Raw genomic sequence first — 15805 nt, 5'->3', positions numbered from 1 at the left:
CATGTCGAGACACATACATCATACCCTAATTCTATAATGTAAATCCGAAACTCCATAAGCCCTGCTTTATTCCCATGATTCTTATCTAACGGTCAAATAAAGATATAATTCAGTGTCTGAGGATAAGAATTTTATTGAACAACCTATTCATATGCAGAAAATAACAAATACTGATTTGGAATGAATATGGTTCCACAACTGCTGTGTTAGGACCTAACATCATATGACAGGGAACATTCCGAGAAGGAAAGTCTAGTGTGTCACACTTTTGCATAGTCATAATCTATAGTTACCCTCCTTGTAGCTAGTCTAAGAAGACACGCATTGGCCAAACTGGTCATAATATGGATACTAAGGTTGTTTGACAAAAGAGATCAGTGAGATATGGCCAAAACAGCGCAGCTATTTTGAATCATGACCGGATAAAGGCCACACAATGGCTTTGAATAATGCTTGATTGGCTTCTGAATTAAGTTTAGTCAATACAATGGTCATAATTTTTTATATGATTAAACAAAGCATTTGATTCTTGTCCTATTCTTATACTATGTTTATGTCATTTGAGTTTAACGTAAAGATCCTCTCTAGTCTGCCCTACATAAAACATATCACAATTTTCACAAGGTATTGTGTAAACACAGCCAGCCGAATTTTCTGGTTTCTGATCGATATTCTTTATAGTATTGTTATATATATATATATATATATATATATATATATATATATATATATATATATATATATATATATATATAATTACTGTAATTGATCTCCTTTTCCCGTGTCAGCGAGGTAGCGCCAGGAAACAGACGAAGAACAGCCCATCCAGTCATATACACAATATATATAAGCGGCCATACACGTACATATAAATACATATATACATATACATACAGACATATACATATATACACATGTATATACTCATGCTTGCCTTTATCCATTCCTGGCGCTACCCCGCCCCACAGGAAACGGCATCGCCATCCCCCTGCTTCAGCAAGGTAGCGCCAGGAAAACAGACAAAATGGCCACATTTCGTTCACACTCATTCTCTAGTTGTCATGTGTATTGCACCGAAACCACAGCTCCCTATCCATATCCGGGCCCCACAGACCTTTCCATGGTTTACCCCAGACGTTTCACATGCCCTGGTTCAGTCCACTGGTTAAGGAAATCTTCATTCCTATCACGAAAGACTTTCACCTCACGAATCAAGAGATCCCTGGCTTTACAAATTAGGGTGTCTTCAGCAGCCTCACTACGATGGCTCTGTACACTACACCAACGGGCGACCGTCTGGTTTACGTACTACGTACAGTCCTGAATCATAGTGATGCCCCCGGACGTTCCTTAGCTACCAGATGGGCACTGTGGCTTATTACACAACGCTGAGGCACAGAGGGGTTCCCACGGCGGGGAATAAAGTCTGTCAGACCGCGGTTTATAACTCTGTTCCTTGAAATGATAATAAACAGCGATGACTCGCTCCATTTCAAGAATACTTTCTTCCAGAACACTGTTATGTAGTTTCTTCAAGCAGTGTGAGATATTAAATATATATATATATATATATATATATATATATATATATATATATATATATATATATATATATATATTAGAAAGCAGTGCATTCAACTCTTCGTTTTATGACTCCTAAAGAACCCGCTTCATACAACCATTGAATGCTACTGTACTCTTTAAACGATCCTACTGTGTTAATCTGGCCCCTATTTCACAGATTTTAATAGTCTTATGTTCTTGACCTTTCACCTTATAGACCGCACTATTGTACAAGATTCAACCGTACTAATGCGAGGTGTAGAACGAAAATACGTGACTGACAGACAGTAGACAAGGCCTCTTCCGCAAAGTGAGTCTCTACGATTAAGTGGTTTCTTTACAGACTAAAGACACTACACACCAATACCAATATGTTACACTCCCTGTATAGATATACATACATCTACACCTCTAAAGCGTGTCATCCGGATTCTGGTTGCACAACCTGCGAACGGCTGCAGGCTGTCACATCCAACGTCACACTCTCTTGTTGAGCGTGACGAACCCGACCCTATCTCCCCTTCATGACCCTGACACACTCCTTTATTATACACAGAGGTTCCCCTTTCCTCTTGTCACTCTTCGGTTATACCCTTTTACGTTATTCTGACTCATAAAACCAATATTCTTTTAGGGGATGATTTGTTCGATAAACGAAATTTACAAGTTTGATTATATTTCGACTTGTGAAGTCAGCATTTGGATCATTATTAATTAATATGTCTATTCACAGCATTTATCTAATTTTGAGAAAAGATACCAAATATAAGAAACAATTTTAGGACTGAAATTGGTGCCACCTACATGCATAAAAAATTACGTTAAACCTAAGGCTCAAGAATATTAACCCAAAATGTAAGCTTCAAGCATGGAAGTGATGGTATCGTACGCCAACTAGCACCAACAACAGATGACCAGAATATTACGCTATACGTAGTTTTAAGAACCACTCACGCTGCACAATAACCTCCCATTACCAGATACTACTATGAGACACACGTTAGTAAATCTGCCACTTTATTCGGCTCAAGGTTGCCCGGTCTGGGCTCTTCAGTTGCTTTACCCTCCCCAATAGACGAATGGGTCCCACCCTCACTTTCTCTCCTTTTTTCCCTCTTCTTCCTCTGGACTTCCAAAAGTACCTTCTTTCCTACGATTTCTCCCGAGTGCTGGCCCTACTACCTCAAGCCATATTTCTTTCGTAAGGATACACTGAACTTCCCTTACAATACCGTTACCTCTAAAGTCTCATCTCCCTTTAATCGTTACTGCCTTCGCCCTACCCCCATCATCTGTTCCATAATCATCCATCTTTTTCTTTCAATGAATGGTTAGGAGGGTAAAAAGAAGGGATCAGACATGTAAAATGAAGGAACAAAAGATATTTATGAGGGTAGAGGTATGTGGTGTGGGCTTGTAGAAGTATATGTTCGTGGTTTGCTGGATATTTAATTGCCTTATCTATCTATCTGTCTATCTATCTATATAGACTTTTTTACCATTTGCTACATCACCCAGTCCATTTCATTATTGCCAGGTTCAGTTGCCTCTGAGTGTAAAAAAAATAAGTGGTTATGTTTAGAAAGAGTGCTATTGGATGTTACTATTTGTGGGGCGTCGTCAGCGTGGGAAAAAAAAAAGAAAATAATAATGCTCATTACCATTTCTCTCTCTGGAGGAAGGGGTATCAGTTGTGTCAAAATTACGGGTATGAATAAAGCTGGTCATACGACTCTACCGTGCGGGAAAATCTTAAAGAGAAGTGGCTGTGTTTATGGCTACTGCAGTTTATACAAGGGTCCGGGTAACTGGGCCTCAATCGCTGAATTTCAAATTACATAATGAGGAAAATGCTAACAAAGGAAAGAGCAGCGCTGAATGAATTATTAAGCAATTTACATAGCAAGTGAGCTGTTCACAAACTTGTCCAGCACCGATGGCTGGATTATGTAACCTGGTATTATAAAACACGTGAGCTGAGTGCAACGAGCTGTCACGATACTTTTCAATTATCTGTGGCTGACCACTGCTGAGGATGAAATACCTTCACATACCTTGTAATGTACCGTAGGAATTGTCTCTGAAAATAATTCTACAAGTCAAATACATCATGTTGCTGGGTGCAAGACAGTAACTTTGCTGGCAAAGTTAATATATGGTTTGTTCAGTATCAACAAAAAGGGGCAAACATGGGTACCTCTAGCAGTAAACTGATAAGAAATGTAAGAAAAGCAGTATATATTAGCACAGCCATGACCGCTACGCTGCTCTGATAGCAAACCGGTAGAAAGTAGCATAGCCATGACCAACTACCCTGCTCTAGCAGCAAACCGCTCGAAACTAGCCCAGATACGACCCAACTCCACTGATTGCTAAAAGAAGCTGCTCTGATGGCCAAGTGGAGATCTAATATCGTCATAGAATTAAGTATAAGTATACATGTACAATGAGATGCACCACTTAAGTGTAGATCCCAGTACGTTACACCATAGGAGACAAAATACAGGACGAGTACTCGGCAAATTCTTCACATACGTGTCACCAAGGTAGTCTACCGAGTTTTTCACACAAGTGTATCTTACTGACCTGCACTGCATCGTACGTTTTACAAGTGTGCAACTAAACACATATTTTTGGCATTGGGTCTTCGGTGAGCCACAGAGTATCGAAGCATCATCCACCACTGTCCCCTTTCCCACCCCGATGTCTTGTCTGAAGACAAACGTGTTAAGCTTGGATCACAGCCGCGTACTAGCTGCTGACGTGAAGACGAGTTCGTCTAATGTGAAGAACTAATGCGTCTGCTGTTGATGTGCCTGTGTATTTGTCTGGCAGTCGAGTGCAACTCGCAGAGCATCTACTTGACCCATGTGAACAGAGCTGCGTCACAAAACCTCTCAATATCTGCCAGGTTCTTCATGTTTATTCATCCTTTTCCAGTAGTCATGAGTTGAATAGGGTTGTCCAGGAAGACGCACCAAGATCGTCTTCTTACCATGCCGAGCGACCTGGCTTGTGGAGTCATCGAGCCTGCGTGATGTACGGACCTATCTGCGAACGTCCCTGCAGAGTTCCCTGAAACGTACTTCGCAAGATCTGCGCCCCTCGTCTCAGCTGAGAAATCCAAACCTCAGTGGCTGACATGAGATGAAAATAGTTTATCAAGGGAATGACGGCATCTGTTCCGCACATGACAACCACCCATTCATATTCAGCCTGGACTGCACGTCTGGAGTGGATCACCCACTCATCCTACAGTCTCAGCTTCTTTGTGCGTGGCATTGAAGGATTCCACAACCTCACCGCTCGATGCTTTCGCAGTGGATCGGTAAAACCCACCAGGCAAGACCACGACCATTCTACCAGTCGACCGGTGTCTTGATTATTCAATCTGTTCAGGAGATAAGAAATCAACAAGATAATTATTTGTTCTTTTTTGTGAGATCGACGAAAGCATTCCTTTTGTTGCGAGAGTGTCAGAATGCCGTCGAATCGGCCCAGGGTATAGCTATGCATGTTTTGGCTTTCATAAGCCATTGATCGCGTCTTGCTCATAGCGGGTCGTCACGGCATCTACTCGAGTGAACTTGCCGTCAATGAAATGACTGTGATCGCTTTTCACAATTATGTCTTTCAGGTAGCACAATGACCGTTCAATCGATGATACAACACATCAAGTCCAGGTCTTCGGAAGTATTCACCTGGGCCCGAGAGTGTGACCCCTTCAAATACGTGAACCAGTGATGATTAATCAGTCACTCGAAGAACACCATCTGCGTTGGAAAGTGAGAGTGGAACTTCCGTCAGCTTGTATTGTTGCACTTCTGCAAGTTTAATGGTTCTCCCAACCCTCTACAGCCACAGCCAGTCGCTTAAACATGTCTTTGTCCTCTTTCACACTCCTCTGCTTCTCATGTGATGCTGAATGACTGTTCGTATTCGCAAAGGCTTTCGAAAAGATTTTTTTTTTAAGGCCGCAGGAAAGAAAGCATTGCCGAGATACCGTGAATGAGTTGCAAGAGGATGGAAGCGTCATAGAGGTGCCTTGCTTATGATGCAGGAGGAAAGAGGAGTTCCCGAGGTCGCGTGGTTACGCTAAAGGTGCTGCAGGAGGGAGGAGGCGCTGCCAATATCCCAAAGTTGTGCTGCAGTAGGGAAGCGGCGCTGCCAAGGTTCCGTGTCTGTGCTACAGGAGAGAAGCGTCATCAGGGTAATGTTGTGGTTGAACTGCAAAGGAAGGAGGCGTTGCTGGTCATATGGTTGCACCGCAGGAGGACGGAGGCGTTTGCAAAGTCACGTGATTAAGGTGCAGGAGGAAGAAGGCGTTGCAGATGCCTCTTAACTATGCTGCAGAAGGTAGGTTTGTCTGAGTGTGTGATGTCGCTCGGCTTCAAGGATGCTTGTAAGCTAGGAGGACACCTGCATTTATTTGAAACACCTCAATTTTTCCACGGTTAGCGAGCAAACGTGTGGCATACCATTCAAGCCATTTCTGTTTAATTAACATTTTCTTATTTATGTTCTTGAGTTTCTAAGTATGCTATAGTTCCTCAATTAATTTGTTTCTTGTATATTTCTATCGAGAGTATTTTGCTTTGACACACAACCAAAACTTCTGACCCAAGTGTTTTGAGACCAGTAATCACATTTCCTACGTACTCAAAATTTTTGAAATGTGTTGAACGTGTCTACAACCGTGAACCTCGATCTAGCTGGGTCGAACCGCTTCAGAAGGCTTCAAGGGAAACCATGAAGTACACTGGACTTAATAATAAGTCCTTGACAGTGAAAATGTCGACAAGATATATGAACAACGTTTCCGCGAGTAAACTGCTACAACTGAACAGTATTGCTTCGCATCATCATCCCTGTGATATAGTAAATTTTGATAACAGTATCTAATGCCAGAATCCTTATCATGATTATATGTATGAAATGCAGTAAAATACAGTTATACAATAACGCTGCAGCCAATGTGTTATATGGTCATGCATTACTGAAGGATATCCACAAATAGATGAAACACGATTTCACTGTAGTCCAAGCTATAAATAAAGAAAACCTTGAATAATGGATAAGATTAAGGTCAAGAGAGTACACGTAATGCATTCAGGATGATTCACTGTACAGCTATGGTCCACTGCTGTCACGTCCAAGTGAAGCTACATTATAATCTATTATGTAACACGGCATTTGAACGTCAGCCAACAAAAGAGCTTGGTAGGTTTGCAGCTGTCTGCACTTTCTCCCACTGTGGAAACGAGACTGATGGAAATTCAACTAAGTCCATGAGAAAGTACTGTAGAGCAGGGTAAAGCCCAGCTATTAATGGCATTAGTCCCTATCCATTTTCTACTCATCAAAAAATATTACAACTAATAGACATCTAATAGACATCAGCTTAAATAAAGAATCCTTTAATCCCGTCTTGGATTAACTGGGTCTACTTAGGTTTAGTTACCAATTATGATGTAAACCTTATGTCCTGTGTAGCAATACAGCATAACTTTACAGTCCCTCTCCTAACCTCCCCTACTCTGGTTAGAAAAAAAATGGGTAAAGATAGATTGGCTACGCTTCCTCGGTATTCTTAAAACAACTTGCTGGTTGGAAGTGAGTGCATCCTTGTTTGCCTAAAGCATATCTTGTTATTCTTATCACAGATCTTCCCATTCATGTCTCAAAAAAAAAAAAAACTACTTAATGAACCCATTATTTCCACTCGTTGTCCTTGCTAAGGTAAAGAAAAGGATGCTGATTATAAATTCTGAAAGGATGTCATTATGTCTTTCCTAAACAGGATTCTTTGCTGATAAATGACATGATTAGAACATTTGTTTCGTCTTGATATAACTGTACTGATAGTCGCTGTCTTGACAACAACTAACAGTAATCTAATCCCCATGTTCCATAAACCTTACAACTGAAAAAGTTTCTGCCTACGTTTGCATTACATCTTCCCCCATTCTTAATAATTCATACTTACACTTTTTTGTCACTTTCGTTATCTACACATACAACAAACATCCATCTAAGAGTTCACTACACTACATTTAGACATGGGCCGCCAAAGTGTTTACAATGAGGGACTTTGAAGTGACTACAGCTAGGCTTCTCGGTAATGACCACTGCCCGTGACCATGGCCAATAGTATATTGTTTCTCTGTAGCGCAGCATTTTGAACTATGGTATCAGGTAGGCTATGACATGCATGTATATATATTTTGATCAGAAAAATCAATGGACAAAGTACTGTATGTGAGACTTAGATAACGTTCCAATAGTAAGAGAATACGAGGAATATTAAAATGATAATTTCGAGCTATGTGGTTTTTCCAGCCATCAATTATCAGCTCTGCTTCGACGGCCTTCGAGATGGCCAACATGAATGTGTTTAGAATGGACTCTGGAAAGTGGCTGTAGCTCAGTTCAACTTTCGCATTTATGATCTATGATTCGGCAGCCTTCCTAAATCAAGGGAGACCAGGGAATCAAAGTTGAAAATTAGATTAAAGAGGAAGAAAAATTGTCTTTTTATCTGCCATGAGTCACAGGGTGTGAGGGCGAGGGATCAAGATAAAAGGAGGAAGGCCGCGGGACGTAACCTAACGCCAACTTCAGCTGACTCGGGACCGTAGCACGAAAATACATCCCGTTGTCCTTATCCTCGTTTATTGACCTTGTATATCTCGCATTACGCACTCGTCTTCATAGATCGTCTAGTATATTATACTGAGACTTTATGGCGTATTAGAACTACAAAGAGCCTTTTCAAAGTTCATTAAATGAATTATAATGACTCAGCAACATCACCAAGAGCCTTTGTCAAGAAATATCACAATGTGAGGTTGATAGTGGATCCAACTTTCTCCGTCAGTAGTCACGAAGGAAGCGCCCTCGATGATGCCGAAGCAGAAACATGAACCAACTGAACCCTTCTCTCCCTACCTCAGATCCTATAATAAGTTTGAAGACGAGGAACGCATGTTTTTATCATAAGTAGAGCAAGCAGCAGCAGCCCCCCCCCCCCCCCCAAACGAACAGACTTCCTTAGTGACCGAGAGGATAAAGAATTCAAAAGGTAGCGTCTTGAGGACGTATAGACACAGAGAATGCAGGTAATGAACAGTGTTTCAGAAACACTTTCCATCGTAGCTAGCTGGTGACACGTACCAGCTCCCTTACGGTTAGTTCCCTCAATCCCTCACATTACAATAATCAAACAGATGTGGTCTAATCCGGAATAACACATCAGAGTCAGATAAGATGTAAACATGAAGTTCCCCTTAAAAAAATGCAAGCTAGAGAATGCTCCGTGGATGTTAAAAGAGCGTCCACTCATCAAGTGTCACTAGCCTGCGACTTGTCACTGAAGAAATTCATATTAGCTGCAAAAGGTGTGGCATAGAACCTCCACAGTGAAAACCTACAAAAGTGACATCTGGAAATAATTTGCATTATGTTGGTTATGTTCAGTTGGCTCAACGTCTTTTCTGTTTTCTGACTTCATTCACCCAACAAGTTTTCATAAACATCTTAAAATTCGACAAAGATATCCCTCTGCATACAGTGGGTGGGGGAGGCAGTGGGTGGTGGCGTGGGTGTGGAAGCTACGAGTTCTGGCGTGGGTGGAAAGACGGTGAGTGGTAGTGTGGTGGGAAGCTGTAGGTGGTGGCGTGGGCGGGAGGGAACGAGTGGTGAGAGACAAGGGATCCTTCACGGCATTTACCACCACCCCTTTCCCCTATCCCTTTCCCTTACCCCCACCGGGTCATTTTTTTTTCTCTCCCCCCCCCCCAGAGGGAGGGAGGGGAGGGGCTGAACCCACCCCCATATGCACTGCCCCTACATATCACGTGTGGCCACAATTGACACCTTGTATTTAACTATACTCTCATCTCCCCTTTCTATTACTATACCAGCATACATTATACTTAAAGTAAATGGACCCCTCTAATTTACAGTAAATTCTGTATATCATAAATCTTGTACGAATGTACTCTGTCGGATACAAGTTGTATAACGACTTGTATTCAAATCTGTTCTCTCGCGTCTCTGTATTGTCGACAATGCCAGTATTATCGTTTCCCTCTTTCCGACGATTTAAGGACCTCTTGGATGTACCACACTGAAAATTGTAATCCTGTTTAATGAGCCGACTTTGTAACACAACTTAAGAATCATCTAGCCACCCCTGAGGTCTGACGGATAACTTTTAGAAACATCTGTAATCCTCTCACACTACCGCTCACAGGAGCAGCACGGGATGCACGATGAACCACAGGCTGACGGAGGCAGTATCATTCGGGTCTTGGGACACACTGTTCGCGCCCTTCTCTTACCCTCTGATGTTGATTTATATTTATTTTTTCCCAGTGTACGCTCTATAATCACCTCCGCCTTTGCCCTTCACCCACACCATTGTAGAAATGTCTCATCAGTGTAAATCTAGACAAAGCCTTTGAAATAAACTTGCTTCATATCTTTTCTTTGCAGTTTGTCCCTAGTGGTGTCTTATTTTCAAATAGTCTGTAGTTGTAATGAGGTTGCGCTGATAACACTGGTGATATAAACGTTGTTATAGCTGACTTTACTGAAGCTAAGCCTGACAGTTAGCAGTATGAGTGATGTTACAAGGTGGCAGAGTCGCCCTAAAAGAGTAAAGGGTGCACAAAATGTCTAGGAACTGGGCCTCTGTGATTATAAATAGCTACGATGACTGAAATACCTAGAACAAAACAGTGTCATGGATATGGATGAAATGCTTTCATAAATCTCGTAATGTATGGTAAGGGAGCACTCTTAATCCACTGATTTTACAAGAACGTAGTGATACGGGGTGTGAGACTAATTTTGATGGGGGGAAACTTTACATTATGTCTCAAGTTTATTCATCATACTACCCTGATGAAGACTACTGGACCACCATGAAAACAGCATAATCCATCTTTGAGCATTTAAAAAAGATAAAGTTAATGAGGTTGAGCTGAATGACTGTAAATGCACCCCAAAAAGGAGGCAGTGGTTGTGGGGGTGAGCCAGCCTAAGCGATTCGAGCGGAGGCTGTGGGTGAGTCGCGGTACTTTGGGTGGAAGTTATGAGATAGAGTCGCGTGTGATGGATGGAAAGTTCCTCGTGTGGAGACTGTGAATAACTACCTCTTATGGAGGGTCTCGTGTGGAAGTTCTTCTATGTACATCTTGTGTAGGCTGTAAGATCCTCGTGTGGAAGGTATGAATGGGTGTAAATGTCTCGGCGCAAAAAAAAACAGTGGGAGTAAAAGCATTCTTTTCTGTGGGGGTTGCAATACGTCCAAATGCGTCGACGGAAGCTCTTTGGTAAATCTAAGTGTTTTTCCTCGAGCGGTGAAAGACCAGCTGCCTTCTGCCGTGGGCCAGGACGTGAGAGGAAACAGTTAGTTACATTAGTCTGTCGAAGAACGGCAACGGCCCAAGACTGAACCCTAGTGAACGCCAAGGGTTACACTGACCCAGTTTGATAAAGGCGTCTCTGACGTCCCTTTTTTTTTCCCCACCCTCTCTCTTAATCTTAGGTAACTTTCGATCCAATGGAAGACCCCTCTCAATTCATGACTGACTGAAGGAAAATATTAATCCAGTGTTGCATTCTTTTATCGAGTCCATTTGCATATGTTAACTGCAAAATACGCAGCAGCTGAATAGGATAGAATACACGAAAAATAAAAGTATTTTCCCGGACAGTGTCCGATGAATTTCGTAATGATCAGTACCACTCGTTTTGTTTCGATAGGGATGGAAATCATGAATGAGACAAATCTCCTAATAATTATGGTAGCCCCACTTATGATTACTTCCATCGAAATATAAAATAAACATAGCATTTATTCTGGCGGATGACAAAAAAATAAATGTCACTAGCAAACGATATTCATGAATGCAGGGCTACCAATGTGAGGCGTTTCTCAAAATACTTCGCCCGCGGTATTATCCTCTTTCACAAAAATAGTGTCAAGATACTTGTTTTGCCGTGTGTACATCCTCTGTGGCTAGTAGACTTCTTCATATGCGTATATTTTGATGAGCAGAGTATACAAGAATCAATAAAAGCTGTATCTCAAGACATTCCTTCTCCCTATGATGCTCTTCTTACTAATCCTATGTCTCTCCTCGTCATCACTTTTCGATTAGTCCGAAAAGCACTTCTCTCTCTCTCTCTCTCTCTCTCTCTCTCTCTCTCTCTCTCTCTCTCTCTCTCTCTCTCTCTCTCTACATACAAGCAAGGTTTATGGATCTGATGACATCCATCCCCGTGTACTGAATGTGTGCCTCCGAACCTACACCTATACTTGCTCGTCTGTTCTGTTTTTGTTTAAAAACTAGAACTTTTCCTTTTTCCTGGAAGCATTTGTTGGTACATCCCATCCCTAAGAGAGGTGATCGTTGTAACCCCCTAAAACTACCCTTCCTCAACTCCTATATCCACAGACATCTTGAATCTAACAGTCTTCTCTCTGATCACCACTATGGCTTCTGTAAGGCTAGATCTACTGGTGACATTCTTTCCTGTCCTACTAACGTCTGGACAACATCTCTTAAAGATTTGGGGGAATTCTATGTAGTTGCCCTTGATACATCCAAAGCTTTTGACAGGGGTGTGGCATCGGGGTCACATTTCTAAGCTCCCATCTTTTGGCTTTCCTCCCTCACTTTGTTCTCTCCGACCGCTCTATCTCCGTGGTTGCTGGTGGATCAGCCTTTCCCCCCTTTCTCCATCAACAGCGATGTCCCTCAAGGTCCTGTCCTGTCTCCAGCACTTTTCATCTTTGACAGCGATTTCCTTCCTTCTACATATAAACAAATGCACCCATAGGTTGACGACTCAAGACTGCATTCCTCCACATCCTTCGAATCTATTTCATCTTCTTTCACTGAAACTGCATCTCGCCTCAACCCAACTTCGTCATGAACCTCGGACAGTGGGGAAGACGAAGTCTGGTTTAGTTAAATGCCTCTATGACCCAGTTTTTGCCCATCACTCCGTCGAAAATTCCTCAACTTTCTCCTTTGACGGATCTGTAATTCCAACTCTTGGCTTAATGAGCATATTTGGCATTACTGTAACACCCAAACTATCTTTATGACCCACATTGCGGAAATAGCTATGTCTGCCTCTAAGAAACTGGGAATCTTGTTTTGATGTCGGAATTTCTTTTCTTTCGAACAGTTGCTCCGTTTATACAGAGGATTGATCCGTCTTTGTTTGGAGTACTGCTCTCACATCTGGCGTGGTTATATTTCTGCATCCTTACTTGACAGCGTTGAGTCGAAAGCGGTCCGTCTTCCCAATCCTCCAAAGCTAACTTCATAACTTGACCCACTTGCCCTACGCCGCAATGTTGGTTCACTTTCCCCTCTTCTATAGGTATTACTTTCGTTTTTGCTCCAGCAAGCTGGCCGCTTGTGTGCCCCCACCACTAGCTAGACCACGCGGTACTAAGCAAGCTGCTGTGTCACATGATTACTATGTGGCCGTTGGCAACTCAAGGGTGGACCGTTTTGATAACTGTTACTTTCCCTACACCTCGAAGCTCTGCAATCCTCAACTCTCTCTCTCTCTCTCTCTCTCTCTCTCTCTCTCTCTCTCTCTCTCTCTCTCTCTCTCTCTCTCTCTCTATGTCTTCTTCGGTATCTAAGACCTGCTACTTTTTAAAAGACAGGTTATTCACTTCCTCCAAAATTCGTGAATGATCTTCCTCGTCTCCCTTCCCTTTCATTAATATCTTTATGTTTCAAATGAGGCCCGAGTTCTCGACGGTAGCATATACTCTCTCTCTCTCTCTACCATATATGCGTGACTGGGTTAAAATCTCCTGCAGGTCATTTGGCGAAGTTCATTAGAAGATTATATGGGCCGGATGACTCACGTTGCATTAGGGTAAAACCTCCAGCTGGTTGGCTGGCACCACTTCACCGACATGCAACTTGCGTGTGAAGGAAGGGCATATATTTAGCCTGTACACAAGATACTATGCACGTGTGTGTGTGTGTGTGTGTGTGTGTGTGTGTGGTGGGGGACTCCAACTCCATTGCAGCACAGTAGCACGTACGTGAAAAAAACAAAACAAGAATAACAGAACATCAGCACGTTAGGCTTCGCAGGGAGTCGTCGTGTACTGTACCTTGACAACAGTGGTCGTGGGAGTCGTCGTGTGCTATACCTTGACAACAGTGGTCGTGGGAGTCGTCGTGTACTGTACCTTGACAACAGTGGTCGTGGGAGTCGTCGTGTACTGTACCTTGACAACAGTGGTCGTGGGAGTCGTCGTGTACTGTACCTTGACAACAGTGGTCGTGGGAGTCGTCGTGTACTGTACCTTGACAACAGTGGTCGTGGGAGTCGTCGTGTGCTATACCTTGACAACAGTGGTCGTGGGAGTCGTCGTGTACTGTACTTTGACAACAGTGGTCGTGGGAGTCGTCGTGTACTGTACCTTGACAACAGTGGTCGTGGGAGTCGTCGTGTACTGTACCTTGACAACAGTGGTCGTGGGAGTCGTCGTGTACTGTACCTTGACAACAGTGGTCGTGGGAGTCGTCGTGTGCTGTACCTTAACAACAGTAGTCGTGGAAGTCGTCGTGTACTGTACCTTGACAACAGTGGTCGTGGGAATCGTCGTGTACTGTACCTTGACAACAGTGGTCGTGGGAGTCGTCGTGTACCGTATCTTGACAACAGTGGTCGTAGGAGTCGTCGTGTACCGTACCTTGACAACAGTGGTCGTGGGAGTCGTCGTGTACCGTACCTTGACAACTGTGGTCGCAGGAGTCGTCGTGTAGTCGTCGTGTACCGTACCTTGACAACAATGATCGTGAGAGTCGTCGTGTACCGTACCTTGACAACAGTGGTCGTGGGAGTCGTCGTGTGCTGTACCTTAACAAAAATGATCGTGAGAGTCGTCGTTTACCGTACCTTGACAACAGTGGTCGTGGGAGTCGTCGTGTACCGTACCTTGACAACAGTGGTCGTGGGAGTCGTCGTTTACCGTACCTTGACAACAGTGGTCCTGGGAGTCGTCGTGTACTGTACCTTGACAACTGTGGTCGTAGGAGTCGTCGTCTACCGTACCTTGACAACAATGATCGTGAGAGTCGTCGTGTAACGTACCTTGACAACAATGATCGTGAGAGTCGTCGTGTAACGTACCTTGACAACAGTGGTCGTGGGAGTCGTCGTGTACCGTACCTTGACAACAGTGGTCGTGAGAGTCGTCGTGCACCGTACCTTGACAACAGTGGTCGTAGGAGTCGTCGTGTACCGTACCTTGACAACAATGATCGTGAGAGTCGTCGTTTACCGTACCTTGACAACAGTGGTCGTGGGAGTCGTCGTGTACCGTACCTTGACAACAGTGGTCCTGGGAGTCGTCGTGTACTGTACCTTGACAACAGTGGTCGTGGGAGTCGTCGTGTACCGTACCTTGACAACAGTGGTCCTGGGAGTCGTCGTGTACCGTACCTTGACAACAGTGGCCGTGGGAGTCGTCGTGTACCGTACCTTGACAACAGCGGTGGTGGTAGTGTGGGTGTGAGTCAGTGGACTGAACTCTCCTGCTGGGCGGCACACTCGCCACTCCTCCACACTACTCCTCGCCTTACCCCGGGGCTGGCTAATATCTCCTCCGTTAATTACCCTCGTTTTTCCCTCTGCTAACAAGGGAGTACGTACGTCCTCTCCGCTAACTCGTGAGTGCGCGCTTCCCCTCGGATACCTAGTGAGTGAGTGCGTCCCCTCAGCTAGACAGAGTGTGAGTGCGTCCCCTCGGCTAGGTAGAAAGTGAGTGTCTCCCCTTGGCTGGCTTGTGTGTGAGTGCTTCCCCTTCGCTAACCAGTGAGTAGGTCCCCTTGGGTGCCCAGTGTGTCACAAAATGCGTCAACCCAATGTACCCAGTTTGTGCGTCACCCTAAGTTCCCTTCGGCTACCTCACTGAGTCACCCTACGTTTCCTTCGGCTACGCCAGTATATGTCACCCTGCGTTACCTTCGGCTACGCCAGTGCGTCACAGTATGTTCCTTTGGGCTACGCCCTTGTCTGTCACCCTACGTTCACTTCGGCTACGCCAGTGTGTCACCCTACGTTTCCTTCGGCTACGCCCGTATCTGTCACCCCGCGCCCTCTCAGCTGGCCACCGTAGCACCCTACATCCATTCCCTCGGCTGGTGTGTCACCCTTACGTTCCCTTCTCCCCCATAGGCGCCGTGAC

The sequence above is a fragment of the Panulirus ornatus genome, chromosome 6, assembly GCF_036320965.1.
Source record: "Panulirus ornatus isolate Po-2019 chromosome 6, ASM3632096v1, whole genome shotgun sequence".
Classification (NCBI taxonomy): Eukaryota; Metazoa; Arthropoda; class Malacostraca; order Decapoda; family Palinuridae; genus Panulirus; species Panulirus ornatus.
This window is presented reverse-complemented; position numbering follows the sequence as displayed.